The sequence below is a fragment of the Notolepis coatsorum genome, assembly GCF_963971535.1.
Source record: "Notolepis coatsorum genome assembly, chromosome: 10".
Lineage (NCBI taxonomy): Eukaryota > Metazoa > Chordata > Actinopteri > Aulopiformes > Paralepididae > Notolepis > Notolepis coatsorum.
This window is the reverse complement of record NC_140174.1, coordinates 2828642-2849215: the sequence shown is the minus strand read 5'-3', so window position 1 is coordinate 2849215 and position 20574 is coordinate 2828642.

Here is a 20574-nt window from a genome sequence, read left to right as displayed (position 1 = left end):
CCCCTAAACACTTTTTATTGGTCGAGAATCGCAGGCTGCTTTGCACTCCGTTCCAGGTAAAACAGAGTTTATTATAAGCAGCATGGAGGTGGAGAAGATGATTTTTGAAGTAGAGAAGCATCGGCATCAGCATTTTATTGAAAATGAGAAGGATCAGTTACTCACTCATCACAGCTTACAAAAATGCGTTGTTTAGCGCCCAAGGAGTTGTTTACGCCCCTGGTTAATTGATTGGTTCAGGCTAGTCTGGCCGCGACACGCGGCGCGTCATATCAGGACAGTATCGCGCGCGCGATTCCGTCTTCAGTTCGCTCGCTCGCTGGCTGTCAGGAAGCGGTGTGAGCGAGCATAGAAAATTAAATACAAAAAGATAGAGAGGTAGCAAGGTAAGGTAAATCAGATAAAGGTGAGAAGATCCTTTAAGTTCAATCTAAGAAAAACGGTTACTCGACAACCAAACCTGTGACCACGTATAGTCTAATAGTCTACTAGTGCACCTTGACAACGAATCGTATGACTTGTAAGCACTTTAATACAATTCTGTATTGCCCTGTAAAAAACGATGCTAAATCATATAGATGCACTTTATACCTCGTACTTTGTTTCTTGTAGGCCTATGTATGTTATTATGCTTTGTCTCGTAGTATGATATCACTGCCCGCCCGTTTAGTTTTTATGTTTTGTGTGGGGACTGCGGATGGAAACTAGCATCCTTGCTAAATCCCGTGTATTTACACTGCATTTATTTGTGGTGTCCATTAATAGGCTCTGTCCCGTCTAAATAAACAAAGAAAGAAAGAAAAGAAGAGAGGAGGTATAAAGGAAATAGAATACTGAGAGCAAACTAGCGGTCGACCAATATGGGTTTTTCATTGGACGATGCTGATGCCCATATTTAGACAGCAGGGTGGCCGTGGTGGACCCGAGCTCGTCCGCCGCGGTCGGAGAGTCGTAGACAGTGTCGTAGGACTCGAGTCCAGACTGATTTTCAGGACTCGTGACTCGACTTGGACTTGATCACTGATGACTCGGACTTGGACTTGGACTCGAGCATCGGCTGCGTTGGGACTCGGAAGGTGCAGACCGTCGAGTCTACAGCACCGGTCACAGGCGGATCTTCACGATCACTTTGGATTTAATAGTGAAAACACATGGCGGTGTAAAGTACACGTAGGTTAACCGAGCTCGGCTGAGAGGGGCGAGCTAGGGGAACACAGAGGGAGAGAGAGAGACACTGGCCTCACGAGGAGAGAAGGGTGGGGGCTCGTCTCTCCCCAAGGCGAGAGGCCATTTAAGCTATTGTTTTGGGATGTTTTTCATTTGAGTTACTTAACTAACGACTAACGAAACAGAAACATACATCGGGTTATACTGTAGATTTCAGTATTTAAGGGAGAGTGCGGGGCAGCATATCAGAAGCGACATCATCCAACTGCATTATAACATAATATATATTTAGTCTGTAATGGTCTAATAAATGTTTTACAGCCGGTGCTACTTATCGGGTAGTTTAGCCTGTTGAAGGCTTGCTACCATTACAATTCCCAACTATGAACGTCATTCATATGTTCTCGCTAAAAGACCGGAATCAACCTTAGTTATACAGATGGCCAACAGGTCATTAGGGGTGGCCAACTAAATATATTGAGCTTTGAAAGATAAGAATGTAAGCCTCAAGTCTTATAGAAAATGGCTAAATTGACTGGGCTGCCTGCAGATATTTTTTGATTATCGGACGATTTATCTGCAGATTCCTATTAGATTATCTCAAATATCGCCCCAATGAATCAGCTGACCAGGTGGAGGGGGACAGCGAGTGTAGGCTGCATCTGAATGAGCAGACAGATCTCGTTTAAAATGTGTAAAAAAAGGACTAATCGACCTCAGGAAAAAAGTTCTGTTATAGTTATAGTCATAAGTTATAAGTATAATTTACGTATTTTATCCTTACATTTAAAATGCAGACCTACAAAGTACAAAGTACAAATCTCGCAGGTCCAACTATTTTAATTAGTATATTTGTTTTTCTGGCCGAACTAACGCTAACGCTATTAATCCTGCGGCCGCGCGCTTTATTTAAAAACAGCCAATCAAATCCCCATCAATGGAAAATTAACCCGCCCATACCCATGCTGATTGGTCCTTGTGCAAGACTAGAAAGCGGGGATCTTTGATTAAACACCTGCTATCAGAAGAATAGACAGTCAGAATGAATGAATGAATGAATGAATGAATGAATGAATGAATGAATGAATGAATGAATGAATGAATGAATGAATGAATGAATGAAAGAAAACTTTATTTAACAGATTGCAGAATGGGTACAGTACAGTACGGCTCAATACACACAATTGTTAAGGGGATGCAGACCAGAGAAAGACGTTTGTCTTGTTTACATCAGGGTCCCCCATTTTCAATTCATATAGACATTTATGACACACACGACATACATGACATCATGACATTTATGGCATAGGGACATACATGACATACAGGTATTTAGTACTGTTACATTTGTGACATATACGATATGCAAATATACAGTACTGTTACCCATAGATCCTGACAGAGTATATACATATGATGGGGAGGGGACTGTACATTAGGAGGGGATGGGTGGGAGAGAAATATACATACGGTGGGGAGAGAATATATACATGCGGTGGGGAGGAGACTGTCTATTAGGAGGTGGTGGGGGGTTTGGACATTTACGGTGGCCAGTTTAGAATTGCAGCCTCTCGTAGGTGCTCTTTAAGATCGGTTTTGAATGGGGCGGCTACGTGGTGCAGTGGGCAAGGCGCTCACCACAAATACTGGAGACTGGGCTCGAACAGGTTCGCCTCCCTGTTCGAGCCCAGCGCTCCACATTGCTTTCAGTTTAGCTGGTCGTCCGCACTAATACACATTGGCAATATTAGAGGGAGGGAAACTGATGGGTGGGGATCGGGCGTTGTGGACAGTGACTCCTACAGGTCGGTTGGTGCGCCTGCACAGTAGAATCAGGAGCGACGGGGGCGGGGCCCCTCCAAAGCCCAGACCCCTGACGCTGAAAGATCGAGCCGCGCAGGTGAAAATATGCGACTGCTGTTACCAGGGCCGGCTCAGGGGGTGTGCGAGCAGTGCGGTCGCACAGGGCCTTGCGGGAAGGGGGGCATCGCACAAAAAAAGAAAAAAAAAATTATTTATTATTTTTATTTTTTTTGCGAGGCCCCCCTTCCCGCGAGGCCCTTTTTCATCACAGACCTAAAATCTAGTTTTGCTTATATGCTTATATATTTCACATTAGACACGTTCCTGGCTCTGAGGCTCTGCAGGCAGCAGAATTGTTTTTCAATGAGGGGAGGGGTTACAGGTAAGGTAGCGTCTGTTGAGTTCATTGTGTGTGTCTGTGTGCGTGCCGGGGGGGGGGGGGTGAACCGACTCATTGCCAGACGTGAGCGATTCGACTCACGCTCACGGCAATGAATCGGCTCTTATGAACGAGTCGCTCATGACCGACCCATCACTAGCGTCTGACTATTTCGCGCGTGCAGCATTGGAGGTTATGCCAGCCAAGATGAAGAGGACATCGTTCGGCAGATGGACTGAAGATGAAAGTTGTTGCATGTTAGACAGTTCAGTCAGGCTAGCCATCCCGGCTAAAGACAGGGACAGCTAGTTAGCTTTAGCTACGTTATAATATTAAGTGTGGTTCAGTCGGGATATAGCCATGATGATGTATCCGCGGCACTAAGATTGAAGATTTTTCACTCCATAGATTCATCTAGATTAATTTATTTTAATGCTTTAAATCATTTAAATTAATCTCCAAAGTTAAAGCATTCATTTTGACAGCCCTAATATGGCTATAACATAACGTACATTATGTACCTTTTTTCCTGCTGTCGATTAGCACTTTATTTCCGTTTTCTGATGAGACCTTTTTGGAACGGTCTCGATGGTTTGGTCGGACTGCCTCTGGAGCAAACCCACGAAACAGAACCCCCTCCTCAAAACCCACCCGTCAAACACACAAAACAGACAGCATGCAGACACACACCACACACACACACACACACACACACGCACACACAAGCTAGTAAAGGGCTACATCTGCTCCTCCCTCCCCATCAACATGGACCCCCTGCAATTTGCATACCGCCCCAACAGGTCCACGGAGGACGCCATATCCCATGTGCTGCACACAGCAGCATCACACCTGGACAAGAGGCAGGGGAACTATGTGAGAATGCTATTCATCGACTACAGCTCGGCATTCAATACCATAGTCCCCTCCATACTCATAGCCAAGCTCAGGGACCTGGGCTTGGGCTATGACCTCTGCCAGTGGGTCTTGGACTTCCTGACTGGCAGACCCCAGGTGGTGAGAGCAGGCAACTGCACCTCCTCATCCATCACCCTCAACATAGGGGCCCCCCAGGGCTGTGTTCTGAGTCCCCTCCTCTACTCCCTGTACACACACGACTGTGTGGCTCAGCGGAGTAGCAATACAATCGTCAAATTTGCTGACGACACAGTGGTGGTGGGCCTGATCTCTGCCAACGACGAGAGGGCCTACCTGGAAGAGGTCAAGGTCCTGGCGGGATGGTGCCAGGAAAACAGCCTCTCCCTGAACGTCAGCAAAACAAAGGAGATGATTGTGGACTTCAGGAGGTCGGGGGTCAAGGACTACAGCCCCCTCAGCATCGACGGGGCACCGGTTGAGAGAGTCAACAGCTTTAAGTACCTCGGAGCCTACATATCCGAGGACTTGACATGGACCACACACATTAACAGTGTTGTGAAGAAGGCACGACAACGCCTCTACTTCCTCAGGCGCCTAAGGAAGTTCCAAGTCAGCCAGAAGATCCTTAAGAACTTCTACTCATGTACAATAGAGAGCATCTTGACCGGCAACATCACCTCCTGGTTTGGGAATAGCACTGCACAAGACCAAAGCAGACTACAAAGAGTGACACGTTCAGCCGAACGCACAATTGGAGGGGGGCTCCCCACCCTCCAGAACATTTACTACAAGCGTTGCAAGGGCAAGGCTAAGAGAATCATTAAAGACTCCAGTCACCCGAACAACTGCCTCTTTGAACTGCTGCCGTCAGGCAAGCGATACAGGGGTCTCAAGGCGAGCACAGAAAGACTCAGAAGAAGCTTCTATCCCCAGGCCATCAGGCTGCTAAACGAACAATGAATGAACACTACACAACAACAACCACCAAACGCACATAGCACACACATCCACACGCACACACTCACTTTAAACAAACACACTGTAGCACCCACTCCACACACTTATAGCACACACCCACTTTAAACAAACACACTGTAGCACCCACTCCCCACACTTTATATTTATGGATGAAGGATTGCACTACAACTCGTACACCTTACTGTAAATTGTACCTAAAATTGTACCTCATCCCATTTCTGCTTTGCACTAGATAGTACTGTACATTAGTACACTGCATAGTATTGTGTATTGTATATTATATGGTAACTCAGAACATTGTACATATGTCTATACCGAACACTGTGACCTCATTTTCTTCTTCTAAATTCATGCTATATTATGTTATTATGTTATTTGATACTATCTTGTCTAGCACAGTCTCTGGAGCGTAACAGTAAGAAGCATTTTGTATGAAAGTATTCTGTACTTCTGTATGACAACTATTAAAGAACTTGAACACACACACGCACACACACGCACGCACACACGCACACACACACACACACACACGCACGTGCACACACACGCACACACACAGCATACGCCCTCATTCAGGTGCTTTACGCATTAGGTCCGGGAACTTAACAGTGATGGAAGGAGTCTGAGAAGAAGTGAGAGAAGACCAATGATGTCACAGTAGACCTCAGCCCCTTTATAACCCTGTAAAACACACACACACACAGACACACAGACAAGCACACACACACACCCACACACACACACAAGCTCATTTACTGTATAACTGTACATACCCACACACACATGCACACACACATTATGGAGAGAGAGAGAGAGAGAGAGAGAGAGAGAGAGAGAGAGAGAGAGAGAGAGAGAGAGAGAGAGTGGGTGACCACATAGGGTTGCATAAGCAATGCCAGTGCAAGTCAATGCACACACCAGGGTGTACGTGCTTTTTGAATGGACTAGATTTGACGATCTGATGGAAATGGAACATGTTCAGATGTTTTTAGTTTTTTTGGAACATTTCTCATATTCTAGAATATACTCCAGCATTAGCTATTGTGACACTGTCATTAGAATGAAAGAGTTAAAATGGCAATTAATCTAAGTATTGTGTGATAATGTAACATTCACATTTACTCCTTTAGCTGATGATTTTAGAAGAAGAAGTATTTAATTGTCATGCAGATGAACACACACATGTGCGATGGGCGACCCACAGGAACACACACACACACACATGTGAGATGGGCGACCCACAGGAACACACACACACATGTGAGATGGGCGACACACAGGAACACACACACACACACATGTGAGATGGGCGACACACAGGAACACACACACACACATGTGAGATGGGCGACACACAGGAACACACACACACACACATGTGAGATGGGCGACACACAGGAACACACACATGTGAGATGGGCGACACACAGGAACACACACACACACACATGTGAGATGGGCGACACACAGGAACACACACACACATGTGAGATGGGCGACACACAGGAACACACACACACACATGTGAGATGGGCGACCCACAGGAACACACACACACATGTGAGATGGGCGACACACAGGAACACACACACACATGTGAGATGGGCGACACACAGGAACACACACACACATGTGAGATGGGCGACACACAGGAACACACACACACACATGTGAGATGGGCGACCCACAGGAACACACACACATGTGCGATGGGCGACGCACAGGAACACACACACACATGTGAGATGGGCGACCCACAGGAACACACACATACACATGTGCGATGGGCGACACACAGGAACACACACACACATGTGAGATGGGCGACACACAGGAACACACACACACACATGTGAGATGGGCGACACACAGGAACACACACACACATGTGAGATGGGCGACACACAGGAACACACACACACATGCACTGAGTCGCTGATGAAATGCCTCTCTGCACTTTTCCCATCCCGGCAGCCGGGAGCAGACATGGGCAGCGCCCCGGGGACCAATCCAAGTGCTCCTGTCTGTCTTCGCCAGGGACGCGACAGCGTTGGCGATCTGTTCTGCATGTTTTTCCATTGGGTTTATCTTATCGGGGGGGGGGGGGGGGGGGGGGGGGATACCGTTGCGAGCACGAGGTGAGAACATGCAAACTCCACACAGAAAGGCCCGGGAGATAGATACCCCACGTGGCAACCTGGTCCCCAAGCGGGGATCGAACCCTGGACCTTCTTGCTGTAACCACTACACCACCGTGCCGCCTTGTATCCAAAGGTACAGTACTTACACATTGTGTACAACACAAGTACACCTCTGGCGGCTAAAAGAGTAAGTGGTATTTTCATTCGGCAGTGCCGAGCGTGAGTGCTTCACTCTGAGTGCATATAGTAGTATAGACATATTAACACAGTAGGTACAGTAGCAGTATAGGCATAGTACATAATAGTAAAAGAGAGTAAGAAGGTTCGTTTACATTTCTTTCAAATTCAGATATTGAATGAAAAAGCGTGTTTTCAGTCGCCAGTGGATAATTGCGCGGGTTTCAGCCCGTCCTGGCTGCGTCGGGGAGGCTGAGTCATGTCATGCGACGATGCCAGTGCAGCTCTCTGAGAAGTGGGGTGCAGTGGGCTGACTTTGGTTGGTGAGAGATTAGGCATGCCACTGCATTCTGTATGAGGTGAACGCGCCCTGTGGTGCAAGCTGGTAGACCATCCAGACCAGTGGTTCTCAACTGGTGGGTCGCGACCCAAAAGTGGGTCGCAGGGCCATTTTGAGTGGGTCGCGGATGTGTGTGTAAAAAAAGAAAAAAAATATCATTTTTTTTTTACTACCTATCTTTGTGAAAGTGGCTTCTCAGCTCTGGTCCAGCTGAAGACAAAGCAGAGGAACAGATTGGACATTGAGCATGACCTCAGAGTTGCTTTGTCTACCAGACTCTTGTCAGGAGCAAACAACATCCCCAGTTATCCCATTAGTTCCCTGGGATGTTAAGCTAAGAAGTCTGCTAAGAAGCATATATTATTTATTATTATTATTATTATTATTATTATTATTATTATTATTATTATTATTATTATTATTATTATTATTATTATTATTATTATTATTATTATTATTATTATTATTATTCTTTTATTTCATTGGGTTTTTAGCCCTAGTTGCACTTTTGTTGCAACCCCAGTTATCCCATTAGTTTCCCCAAACTTAGGTCTGTTATGTTAAGCTAAGAAATCTGCTAAGAAGCATATATTATCTATTATTATTTAATTGCATTGGGGTTTTAGCCCTAGTTGCACTTTTGTTGCACTGTTTATTTCATGTTTTTAACAGTGCATGAAAGATTGTGTATTACTGCAATTTTTTTTTGTTGAAATAAATCATAGTGGTTAAAAATTTGGGTTGCGACTTAATGACCTAGAGCAGTGGTTCTCAACTGGTCTAGCCTCGGGACCCAACATTTTCCTTAGTCATTAAGTCACGACCCAAATTTTTTAACCACTATGATTTATAAAAATAAATAAAAAGTGCAGTAATACACAATCTTTCATGCACTGTTAAACACATGAAATAAACACAAAAAAGTGCAACAAAAGTGCAACTAGGGCTAAAAACCCAATGAAATAAAATAATAATAAATAATATATGCTTCTTAGCAGATTTCTTAGCTTAACATAACAGACCTAAGTTTGGGGGAACTAATGGGATAACTGGGGTTGCAACAAAAGTGCAACTAGGGCTAAAAACACAATGAAATAAAAGAATAATAATAAATAATATATCCTTCTTAGCAGACTTCTTAGCTTAACATCCCAGGGAACTAATGGGATAACTGGGGATGTTGTTTGCTCCTGACAAGAGTCTTGGGTGATGGCAAAGCAACTCTGAGGTCGTGCTCAATGTCCAATCTGTTCCTCTGCTCTGTCTTCAGCTGGACCAGAGCTGAGAAGCCACTTTAACAAAGATAGGTAGTGCGAAAAAAATTATTATAAAAAAAAAAAAATGTATACACACATCCGCCACTCAAAATGGCCCCACCAGTTGAGAAACACTGATCTAGACCAATAGTCATAGCAAGATTGCAGGAGGAGTTGAGTGGCTTCTTTCCTCAAGAAGGGGCAGGTTCTTCTCACGTTGACACAATGTGAGCAGTGAAGGACCACACCTAGGTTCTTGGCCGTCAGGGACGGAGTCACGTTCTTCACTGTGATTGAAAGATTGGCAAGTGAAGTGAAGTAGCTCTGTTTTTCTCAGGTTCAGTTTGAGGTGGTTGGTCGTCATCCAGGCGGAAATGTCGGAAAGGCGGGTCGAGATCCGTTCACTTGGGTATCTGACTGAGGCAGGAAAGGAGAGGAAGAGTTGAGTGTCATCGGCATAGAAGTGGTATGTGAAAACATGAGACGTAATAATGTTACAGGTCCTGGAGAATCAGAACAGAGAAGAAGAGGGTTTCGCTCTCGCTAAGTGAAGAGCCTCTGTGACTTGTCTGTGGAGTGATCTGTCTATTTCTTTCTGTTTCTTCGTCAAATGTATTATACTCTCTCTTTTTTTTACCCTTTTTGTATCACAAACAGTACTGTCTTTGTAAATCTGGTATGTCATAAATGTATAGATGCAGCAGTACTGTATGTCATTATGTTATGATGAATTGAAAATGGGGGACCCTGATGTAAACAAGACGAAAGTCTTTCTCTGGTCTGCATCCCCTTAACAATTGTGTGTATTGAGCCGTACTGTATTGTACCCATTCTGCAATCTGTTAATACAATTTTCAATCAATCAATCAATCTACGTTTTTCTCAAAGGAGGTGGCAAAGTCCTCGGCAGAGAGAGAGGGGGAGGGGGGTGAGGAGGGAGGACATGGTGGCGTGCAGTTTGTGGAGGTTAGCTGATGGTGAAAGAAAGCGGCTTTGGCAGTAGTAATGTTTTTGGAGAATGGCGATAACAGAAGTAGTGATGTCATCAGCTCTATTTAAAAATATTTAATTTTTTTTTACTTATCTGTGTTTCATTACACATACTGTATGAGTGCCTGCTTACCAACTGTTTGCCTGTTTTACTGCAACACTACTATCACCGACATCTAAGAAGGGAGATCCCCAGTTGAACGGCCCTTCTAAGGTTTCTCTCCTCCACACTGCCTGTGGTGCATTTTTTCCTATTGCTACAGTAGGCTTTTAGTGAGTTTTCCCTTACCTTCGCGTGGGGTCTGTCTGGGAGTGTTGCATTTATTCATTTAAAAAATTTTGGACTTATTTAAATTTTGTTCTTGATTTATTGTGATTTGTCTTCTTGACTTGTTTAAAGAAGACGTGCCCGGCCCATGGGGACATTAACGTGTGGTGTCGGGCCTTACAGATACATTTGATTTGATCAGTGAGGCGGGTCTTTTTGCACTTCCTCTCTGCGGCTCTCTGGCTCTGTCTTTCTTCTCTAACTGCATCGGTGAGCCATGGTCTGGGTGGGGAACGGCTGGCAGGCTTCCTGGACGAGGGGACAGAGCTTGTCGAAGGAGGTTGAGAGGGCGGAGGTTTCCATATCTGAGGGGAGAAAGAGCCGAGAAAGTCACTCAAGGGTAGAGCTGACAGGATGAATTGAAAATGGGGGACCCCGATGTAAACAAGACGAAAGTCTTTTTCTGGTCTGCATCCTCTTTAGCAGTTGTTTTGTATTGATCCGTACTGTATTGTACCCATTCTGCAATCTGTTAATAACGTTTTCAATCAATCAATCAATCAATCAGAGGAGGAGAGGGTGGAGGAGGACAGGGAGCAGCTTGAGTTGGAGTGGGTGGTTTGGCATAAGAGGTATTTAAAAGGATACAAATAAGTGGTGTGATAAATGTTAGGGGAGTTACCGTGGTGTTAATTATGCTGGGGTCACCGGAGAATATGAGGTGTCCAGGGAGCTGTCTGTGAGTGAGACAAGACAATGTGAGTCAGGTGGATGGATTGTGGCAGACTGGGAAAGGTCAGGTCGGTGGACGTCACCCATTATCACCAGGGGGTGGGGGGGGGGGGGGGGTGCCATCATCTGGGACGGAGCTTCAAAGCATTTCCATCTCATCAGGAAAGTGTTCGAGGTTGACTTGAAGGGCGATAGAGAATAACAATGGTGAGATTGAATGTACTAACTAGAGACAGATACAGCATGATATTTCAGCGGAGGAGAGGGTGAGATAAGTTATTGATATTACAGTACACGGGTAGTCCAGGAGGGAGAGCTCAGAAGGCCAGTGCCTCCACCACGTGTGGCGGGTCTGGGTGTGTGGAGGAGCTGTATGCTGTAGACCAGGGGTTCCCAAACTTTTCAGGCCGGGACCCAGAAAATAAGGCGTCAGAGAGCCGCGGCCCAATGCACATCGTCAGGCTTTTTTTCTTTATTTTTTTTGCCAGGCAACCGATTTTTTAAGCCAAATATCACTTCAATCCTATTAAGTTAGTTCAAGTTAGTTATTCATTTATATGTGCTATTTATGAGAGGGCTAACTTGTTGCAAAATAATAATGATAATAATAATAGCCTTATTAAAATACTATTATTGCTTCGGTTGTTTTCAGCGTTTTATGTGCATAATCTGTTATTTAGTTTGAAAAGTTCGTTGAAATAAGTAGATTTTTCGTTTTTGTTTATTTATTAAGTTAATATAAAACCATATAGTCACATTTTAGAATACAATAGAATAGAATTTAGAATACAACTAGAAACACTGTCCTGGCCTGCTTCTAAGTTCAGTGGCATTAAAAAAAAAAAAAAAGAAAAAAAGTTGGATTTTTTATTTTTATTTTTTTTATAAATCATCTCGCGGCCCTCCCGTGGCTGCTCGCGGCCCACCTTTGGGTCGCGACCTCGACTTTGGGAACCACTGCGTGTAGATGATAGATGAGGCTGCAGGTGTGGTGGAGGTATCTGGTGTTATCCAGGTCTCTGTGAGAGCCAGGAGGTGTGGTGGAGGTATCTGGTGTTATCCAGGTCTCTGTGAGAGCCAGGAGGTGTGGTGGAGGTATCTGGTGTTATCCAGGTCTCTGTGAGAGCCAGGAGGTGTGGTGGAGGTATCTGGTGTTATCCAGGTGTCTGTGAGAGCCAGGAGGGGTGGCGGGGGTATCTGGTGTTATCCAGGTCTCTGTGAGAGCCAGGAGGGGTGGTGGAGGTATCTGGTGTTATCCAGGTCTCTGTGAGAGCCAGGAGGGGTGGTGGAGTTATCTGGTGTTATCCAGGGCTCTGTGAGAGCCAGGAGGGGTGGTGGAGGTATCTGGTGTTATCCAGGTCTCTGTGAGAGCCAGGAGGGGTGGTGGAGTTATCTGGTGTTATCCAGGTCTCTGTGAGAGCCAGGAGGGGTGGTGGAGTTATCTGGTGTTATCCAGGGCTCTGTGAGAGCCAGGAGGTGTGGTGGAGGTATCTGGTGTTATCCAGGTCTCTGTGAGAGAGCCAGGAGGTGTGGTGGAGTTATCTGGTGTTATCCAGGTGTCTGTGAGAGAGCCAGGAGGTGTGGTGGAGGTATCTGGTGTTATCCAGGTCTCTGTGAGAGCCAGGAGGGGTGGTGGAGTTATCTGGTGTTATCCAGGTGTCTGTGAGAGCCAGGAGGGGTGGTGGAGGTATCTGGTGTTATCCAGGTCTCTGTGAGAGCCAGGAGGGGTGGTGGAGGTATCTGGTGTTATCCAGGGCTCTGTGAGAGCCAGGAGGGGTGGTGGAGGTATCTGGTGTTATCCAGGTGTCTCTGTGAGAGCCAGGAGGTGTGGTGGAGTTATCTGGTGTTATCCAGGTGTCTGTGAGAGCCAGGAGGGGTGGTGGAGGTATCTGGTGTTATCCAGGTCTCTGTGAGAGAGCCAGGAGGGGTGGTGGAGGTATCTGGTGTTATCCAGGTCTCTGTGAGAGAGCCAGGAGGTGTGGTGGAGGTATCTGGTGTTATCCAGGTGTCTGTGAGAGAGCCAGGAGGGGTGGTGGAGGTATCTGGTGTTATCCAGGTGTCTGTGAGAGCCAGGAGGTGTGGTGGAGGTATCTGCACAATTGGAGGGGGGCTTCCCACCCTCCAGAACATTTACAACAAGCGGTGCAGGGGTAAGGCTAAGAGAATCATCAAGGACTCCAGCCACCCAAACAACTGCCTCTTTGAACTGCTGCGGTCAGGCAACTGTGAGAGTTGGAGGTCTTTGCTGTCTTTCTTGACAGTTCCGTACGCCCCCGCATATGGTGACATATTTGTGCATGGCCATGGACGGGTAGCGGAGGTTGGCAGGATTGCTTCCGAACTGGTGTGGACAGAAGGATGAGATTTGTATTGGTTATTGTTTATTAACGATCCCCATTAGTCTCCACCGTAACGAGGACTATTCTTCCTGGGGTCCGTGCAAATACACAACACATGCAAACATACAAAATATAATGCAGCGCGTAAAAACATCAAATGAAATAAGAAGAATACAAATATAAAAACATTTAAAACCTAAGAGCCTTTAAGAACAATTAAAAACTAAAACACAAGAGCAGTTCACCTCTCAATGTAGCTCAACACAAATCAGGTTAGATTTTGTCTGATTTGCCAGATTTGTTTCCAGCTACAGTAAGATGTTGCCGGGATAGGTAGAAAGCACATGGTGAAAGGGATACGTGTAGATGTAGATGTAAGAAGTAATTGAATTGAATTGAAGTATGGATCTGCTGTCTGTAGGGTGATCTCTCAGGTCAGGGCGTAGCTTCCTCTTAGAACTCCTGCAGGAAAACCTCTTGTATTTGTTCGCTCCTGTTGTGGAAAGTAGCCGAAGCTGAATAACTTACTCAGTCAGAAGAGACCTGGTTAATACAGTTTATTAACTCAGTCAAAGTATCAATACAAAAATAGTCAGAGTATGGGTGGATGACTCTGAATGAATGAATGAATGAATGAATGAATGAATGAATGAATGAATGAATGAATGAATGAATGAATGAATGAATGAATGAATGAATGAATGAATGAATGAATGAAAACTTTATTTAACAGATTGCAGAATGGGTACAATACAGTACGGCTCAATACATACAATTGTTAAGGGGATGCAGACCTGAGAAAGACGTTTGTCTTGTTTCCATCAGGGTCCCCCATTTTCAATTCATATAGACATTTATGACATACACAACATACATGACATTTATGGCATAGGGACATATAGGTATTTAGTACTGATACATTTGTGACATAAACGGTATTCAAATATACAGTACTTGTTACGAAGGATCAGATTAAACCGAATATATATATTTATTTATTGATATATATTGAATAGTATTTGTATATCGTTTGATATCCGTTGTATATTCCTTGTACATATACACGGAATATCCCTTTAGCCTACTATAGCCCATAATAGTTCATTCTCTTATTGGACAAAAGGACCAGGCGCCAGGGGACCAGCCCCTGGCGTCAAGTTCAAAGGTACCGACGAGACATGTCCGTACTAGCCCCGGCTCCACTCAGGGATACGGCTACCGAAATGAGAGTGGCACTATTTGTTCACCGTGCATATAAATATGGCGCAAGTAAATGTAGAAATCCCTTAGTCCTTTACCCTTCTTCCAACTTAGTAACAGAACGTGAAGCCTCACCCACGATACCACGTGCGGTGTAGTATGGCCTGTTTGGCCTTAGAATAGCATCGAGACTTCGTGCGAATTAATAGCTGAATTGTCAGAGTTTGGCACTGTACCGTCGAGTGCGACGTATTTCTATTAAGTAATAATAGTCTATTGTGTATGGTGCATCGTGCGGTTAGAGTTCTAAAGTGACCAGCATCTCCAACGCTTCCTCGTGTTATCTAGAGTCTTAACCAGGCTGGGCCGACCACATGGCGCCTTCATCCGAGGAGATCTAGACGAGGACCGAGGGACATGTACACTGGATTACCTACCCGACGACTGCTGAGCCCTATGCGGCTGGAATATATTTGCTTTGGTACTGTGATTTGTGGAGCGGATAATCGCCGACGCCTGTGAGTGTTGGATTTACCCCCGAGAGGAGTTAAGTTGAGTCGGCGCTCAGAGAGACTGAGGTCGCCTAGCTTCTTCTTCATTGTGGAGCTACAGCCTACAAGAGAACCAAGGTGTATTCATCTGCGGATCAAGAGTCTACTGCACTGTCTTCTGTACTTGAAGTCTCCCTAGATATCGTTGACCAGACGGTCTACTACCGACGGCTCTCCTACCCCCCCTACCGGCTTACAACCGGGAGGACCCCTTCTAGAATATCCTGCTATATCATTAAGTGTACCATAGATCTAATTCCCTAAGAGCCAGGTTGTATACTTGCTTCCTGCGTAACCAGAGATTGGACATTCAGTGTTGATTTGCCTACGAGTACTCATTTGCCTTACAAGTGCATTCAAATCATAAATGTAATAGTAAATATCATATGTACCTTTTGCTATATTAAATATTTGATTATTACCTTTGTCTGGAACCGATTTCATTGTGGGAAAGTGTTCATCATATTTAGATATTGTGTACTGTATGGCCAGTAGTTAAAGTACATAAAGCGGTAGTGGTTTAATGATACCATACTTATCAATACAGTCAGGGAATTGTACCCCTCAGTTACAATTGGTCCTTCGAGCCGGAGGGTAATTAGTGTAATATTAATATAGTGGTATTAATATTGAAATGGCCTATGATGAACACTCCACGAAACGGTCCTCCTAAAGTAGAACGCCCGCAGCGTAGACGGCAGCCACCTCAGTACTTAGAGGATTACGCTGCCAGTATACTACCTAGCCTTCTACAAACGGTAAACGCGGTAAAAGTAGAAAGTAAAATTATGTCCGACCCTATCAACCAGGATACCCCGACCACAGAGGCCCTAGTTTCAAGTTTCAAGTTTCTTTAATAGTTGTCATACAGAAGTACAGAATACTTTTGTACAAAATGCTTCTTACTGTTGCGCTCCAGAGACTGTGCATGACAAGATAAGTATGAAATAAAGACATAGTAAAAATTAGAAGTAAAAAAAGAGGTCACAGTGTTCAGTTTAGACATATGTACAATGTTCGTAGACGTAGTTACCATACAATATACAATACTGTGCAGTGTACTAATATACAATACTATATAGTGCAAGGCATAAATGGACGAGGTGCAGTTTAGGTACAATTCACAGTAGGTGTACGAGTTGTAGTGCAAATCCTTTATCAATAAATATAAAGTGTAAGTGTGTTTGTGTGATCTAAAGTGTGGAGAGTGGGTGCTGCAGTGTGTTGTTTGTTTGAGTGAGTGTGTGCGTGTGGGTGTGTGTGCTGTGTGCATTTGATGGTTGTTGCATAGTGATTATTGTTCGTTTAGCGATTATTGTTCGTTTTAGCAGCCTGATGGCCTGGGGATAGAAGCTCCTTCTGAGTCTTTCTGTGCTCGCCATAAGACTCCGGTATCGCTTGCCTGACGGCAGCAGTTCAAAGAGGCAGTTGTTCGGGTGGCTCGAGTCCTTAATAATTCTCTTAGCCTTCCCCTTGCACCGCTTGTTGTAAATGTTCTGGAGGGTGGGAAGCCCCCCTCTAATTGTGCGTTCGGCTGAACGTGTCACTCTTTGTAGTCTGCTACGGTCTTGTGCAGTGCTATTCCCAAACCAGGAGGTGATGTTGCCGGTCAGGATGCTCTCTATTGTACATGAGTAGAAGTTCCTAAGGATCTTCTGACTGACTTGGAACTTCCTTAGGCGCCTGAGGAAGTAGAGGCGTTGTCGTGCCTTCTTCACAACACTGTCAATGTGTGTGGTCCATGTCAAGTCCTCGGATATGTGGGCTCCGAGGTACTTGAAACTGTTCACTCTCTCAACTGGTGCCCCGTCGATGCTGAGGGGGCTGTAGTCCTTGACCCCCGACCTGCTGAAGTCCACAATCATCTCTTTTGTTTTGCTGACGTTCAGGGAGAGGCAGTTCTCCTGACACCACTGTGACAGGTTCTCTACCTCTTCCAGGTAGGCCCTTTCGTCGTTGGCAGAGATCAGGCCCACCACTACTGTGTCATCAGCAAATTTGATGATGGTGTTGTTGTTCCGCTGTGCTACGCAGTCATGTGTGTACAGGGAGTAGAGGAGGGGGCTCAGAACACAGCCCTGGGGGGCCCCTATGTTGAGCGTGATGGATGAGGAGGTGCAGTTGCCGGCTCTTACCACCTGGGGTCTGCCCGTCAGGAAGTCCAGGACCCACTGGCACAGGTCATAGTTCAAGCCCAGGTCCCTGAGCTTGGCTATGAGTTTGGAGGGGACTATGGTATTGAATGCTGAGCTGTAGTCGATGAACAGCATTCTCACATAGTTCCCCTGCCTCTTGTCCAGATGTGATGCTGCTGTGTGCAGCACATGGGCTATGGCGTCCTCCGTGGACCTGTTGGGGCGATATGCAAATTGCAGAGGGTCCAGGTTGATGGGGAGGGAGGAACAGATGTAGCCCTTCACTAGCTTCTCAAAGCACTTCATGGCTATGGAGGTGAGGGCTACAGGGCGGTAGTCGTTGAGGCAAGCGGGCGTAGATTTTTTGGGTACAGGGATGATGGTGGACTTCTTCAGACAGGTGGGGATGACGGCCTGTTCCAAGGACAGGTTGAAGATGTCAGTGAATACCGGGGCCAGTTGGTCGGCACAGACTTTTAGGACGCGGCCGGGGATGCCGTCCGGTCCTGCTGCCTTCCTGATATCCACTTTTTTAAAGATCCGTCTCACCTCATGCTCTGTTACCCTGAACACTGAGTCTCCATCAGCAGACCCCCCCCCCCCCCATTGCCGTGGTTTGTAGGCTGGTGTTGTTATTCACAGCCTCAAACCTCGCATAGAAGGAGTTGAGATCATTTGCTAAGGAGATGTCACTGTTCAGTTTGAGGGGGGTTCCTTTGTAGTCTGTCATTGTTCTGAGGCCCTGCCACATGCCTCTAGAGTCAGCCTGTTCAAACTGAAGTTCAACTTTATCCCTGTAACGCCGTTTTGCCTCTATTACTGCTCTCCTGACGTTGTATCTTGCCATCTTGTGTTCTTCCATGTTGCCTGTCACCAGCCCGGTGTTGTATGCTGTTGTGCGCACTTTCAGAGCCTCACGGACGGATTTGTCTACCCAGGGCTTTTGATTTGGGTAGATATTAATTTTGGTGGTGGGGATTATTACTTCTACCTGAGTACAGACATAGTCAATCACCGTTTCGGTGTATTCGTTAATATTGGCTGTGTTATCACGGAATACACTCCATTCTGTGCTTCCCAGCACTGCTTGGAGTGACTCCACTGACGTCACGGTTCTAATGTAACTGACCAAGCTCACGGTGGGGACCAGGAGGGAACTGACACGACTTTACCCCCCGCCAAGACCGAAGAAGTAGTCCCCGAAGAGCTCCGGGAGGAAGACAACCCTCCAGAGATGGAACTCTGCACGGAACAAGATGAGGAGAGCGCCGAGGAGATAGAGCTCCAGGACTCCCCGCAGGGGAACGCATCCCCAACGAGTACTGCCAGGAGCGGATCACCTCAACCAGCGTCTTCCCCCAGCGAGGCGAACCAGATGCTGGCACAGGCGTTCCTCGCCAGCCTAGCAGCCTCTACGGAGCGCGATCGACTCCAAGCACAGACGCTTAGCGAGCGCGAACAACTCCAAGCACAGACGCTTAGCGAGCGCGAACAACTCCAAGCACAGATGCTTAACGAGCGCGAACATTCTACCATTGAAAGAGAACGCCTCCAAGCGCAGCAACGGAGCGACGAAGAGCGCATACGTCTGGAGATGAGACGCCTTCAGGCGGAAGAGAATATGGCAAGAGACCGGGCCGACACCCAGCGTGCCGCTGCCGGTGCCCAAAGAGAAGCAGATCTCACCAAGCGCGAAGCCGAGCGCGACAGACTACAAGCGCAGCTAATGGAGCAGCTGATCACCAGGGCAACACCCCCTCCCTCCACAAGGGGTTCCAGGGCCTCGTCAAGACACGGGTCAAGGGCACCCTCCCCTAACCGATTAAGCGACCCTGAGCCCGACCACCAGAGAGAGTCTATACCCCCCTCCGAACTCCTGCCCCGACTGGTCCCAGTGAGACCCAGCTACAAGGAAGGAACGGCGTACACCGCGGAGAGGCTAAATAGACGACTACAGGATCTAGATGACCTGGCAGAGGAAGAAGAGGGAGAAGAGGAGAGTCAAGCCCGACAGCAGCACATTACTCCACAGGACCAGGAGGTCCAGTACAGCACAGGCTATACCCCCGCGGCTCTGCGCTACAGACCCCCGACTCTATTCACGGGTGAGCATGACGCACGACCAGTCCCGAGGAATAGTACCTGGACCAGCGGGCCATGGTACCCTGCCGGTACCAGCCCACCGAGAGGCGTAAGAGGAGACTCGCCCAGGAGGCCTCTCTTCCAACGCTCACCGATGTGCCAGCCATCCACGGCGTCATACATTGGCACACCGACGTTTCCAGACTTCACCCATGAGAACCGAGCACAGTACACGGAGCTACGGATGTGCTTAGAGACAATGATGGTGGATGTAGCTGATGAACGCCACAAGTATGCTATCCTATTGAAGCACCTGAAAGTGCCCAGAGCGCACAACATAGCGCTGGCCTATGCCACCTCTACTACCCCATACACAGCGGCTCTAGCAGCACTAGACCAAAGATATGGACGTATATGGGATTACGTAATACAAGAGATAAGGCATATTGACCGCCTACCCCCAGCAACAGACAATCGCTCACTAGACGACCTGTCTATCAAAGTACAATCCCTGGTAGGGATGCTGGGGGCGCAACGAGAAAAGGGTATGCACGAACTATACGCAAACTCGAACGTCGAGAGGATTTTAGAGAAGCTGCCGCCCGCCCGACAGGAGCGCTTCAGGCGGCAAAGAGACCACCGTGATCCTAACGGTCCCGAGCCATCCCTCCTAGACCTAGCCGACTTCCTGGCGAGAGAAGTCAGCAGCCTACGGTTGGATACGTTCGTGCGGAGCACACCAAGCTCCAGAGAGGGACCTAGGAGAGCAAACGATGGCCGAAGATCGGTGACTGTCATGCACCAATCAGAATCAGTACCGAGCAGCAAGAACCACAGTACCCCCTCGATGAAAGAGAAGTGGAAGATGGTGTGCCCGTACTGCGAAAAGGAACACTGGTTGTCACAATGTGACCTGTTCAAGAAGATGACCGCTGAAGAAGTGAGTCAATGGATAAAGTCCAACAGGCGCTGTTACTGATGTGCGCGCAGTCACATGGCAGCCGAGTGCCGCCTCAAGAAGAGGTGTAGTCGGTGTGACGGAGCCCACCTAGATGTCCTACACGACAGTAACAGAAGAAAGCCTGCACCATCCAGCAGCACAAAGGCAAGTGTTATGTACATTGACCCCGCTAGCAGCAGCGGCGCCCAGGTGCTCTTAA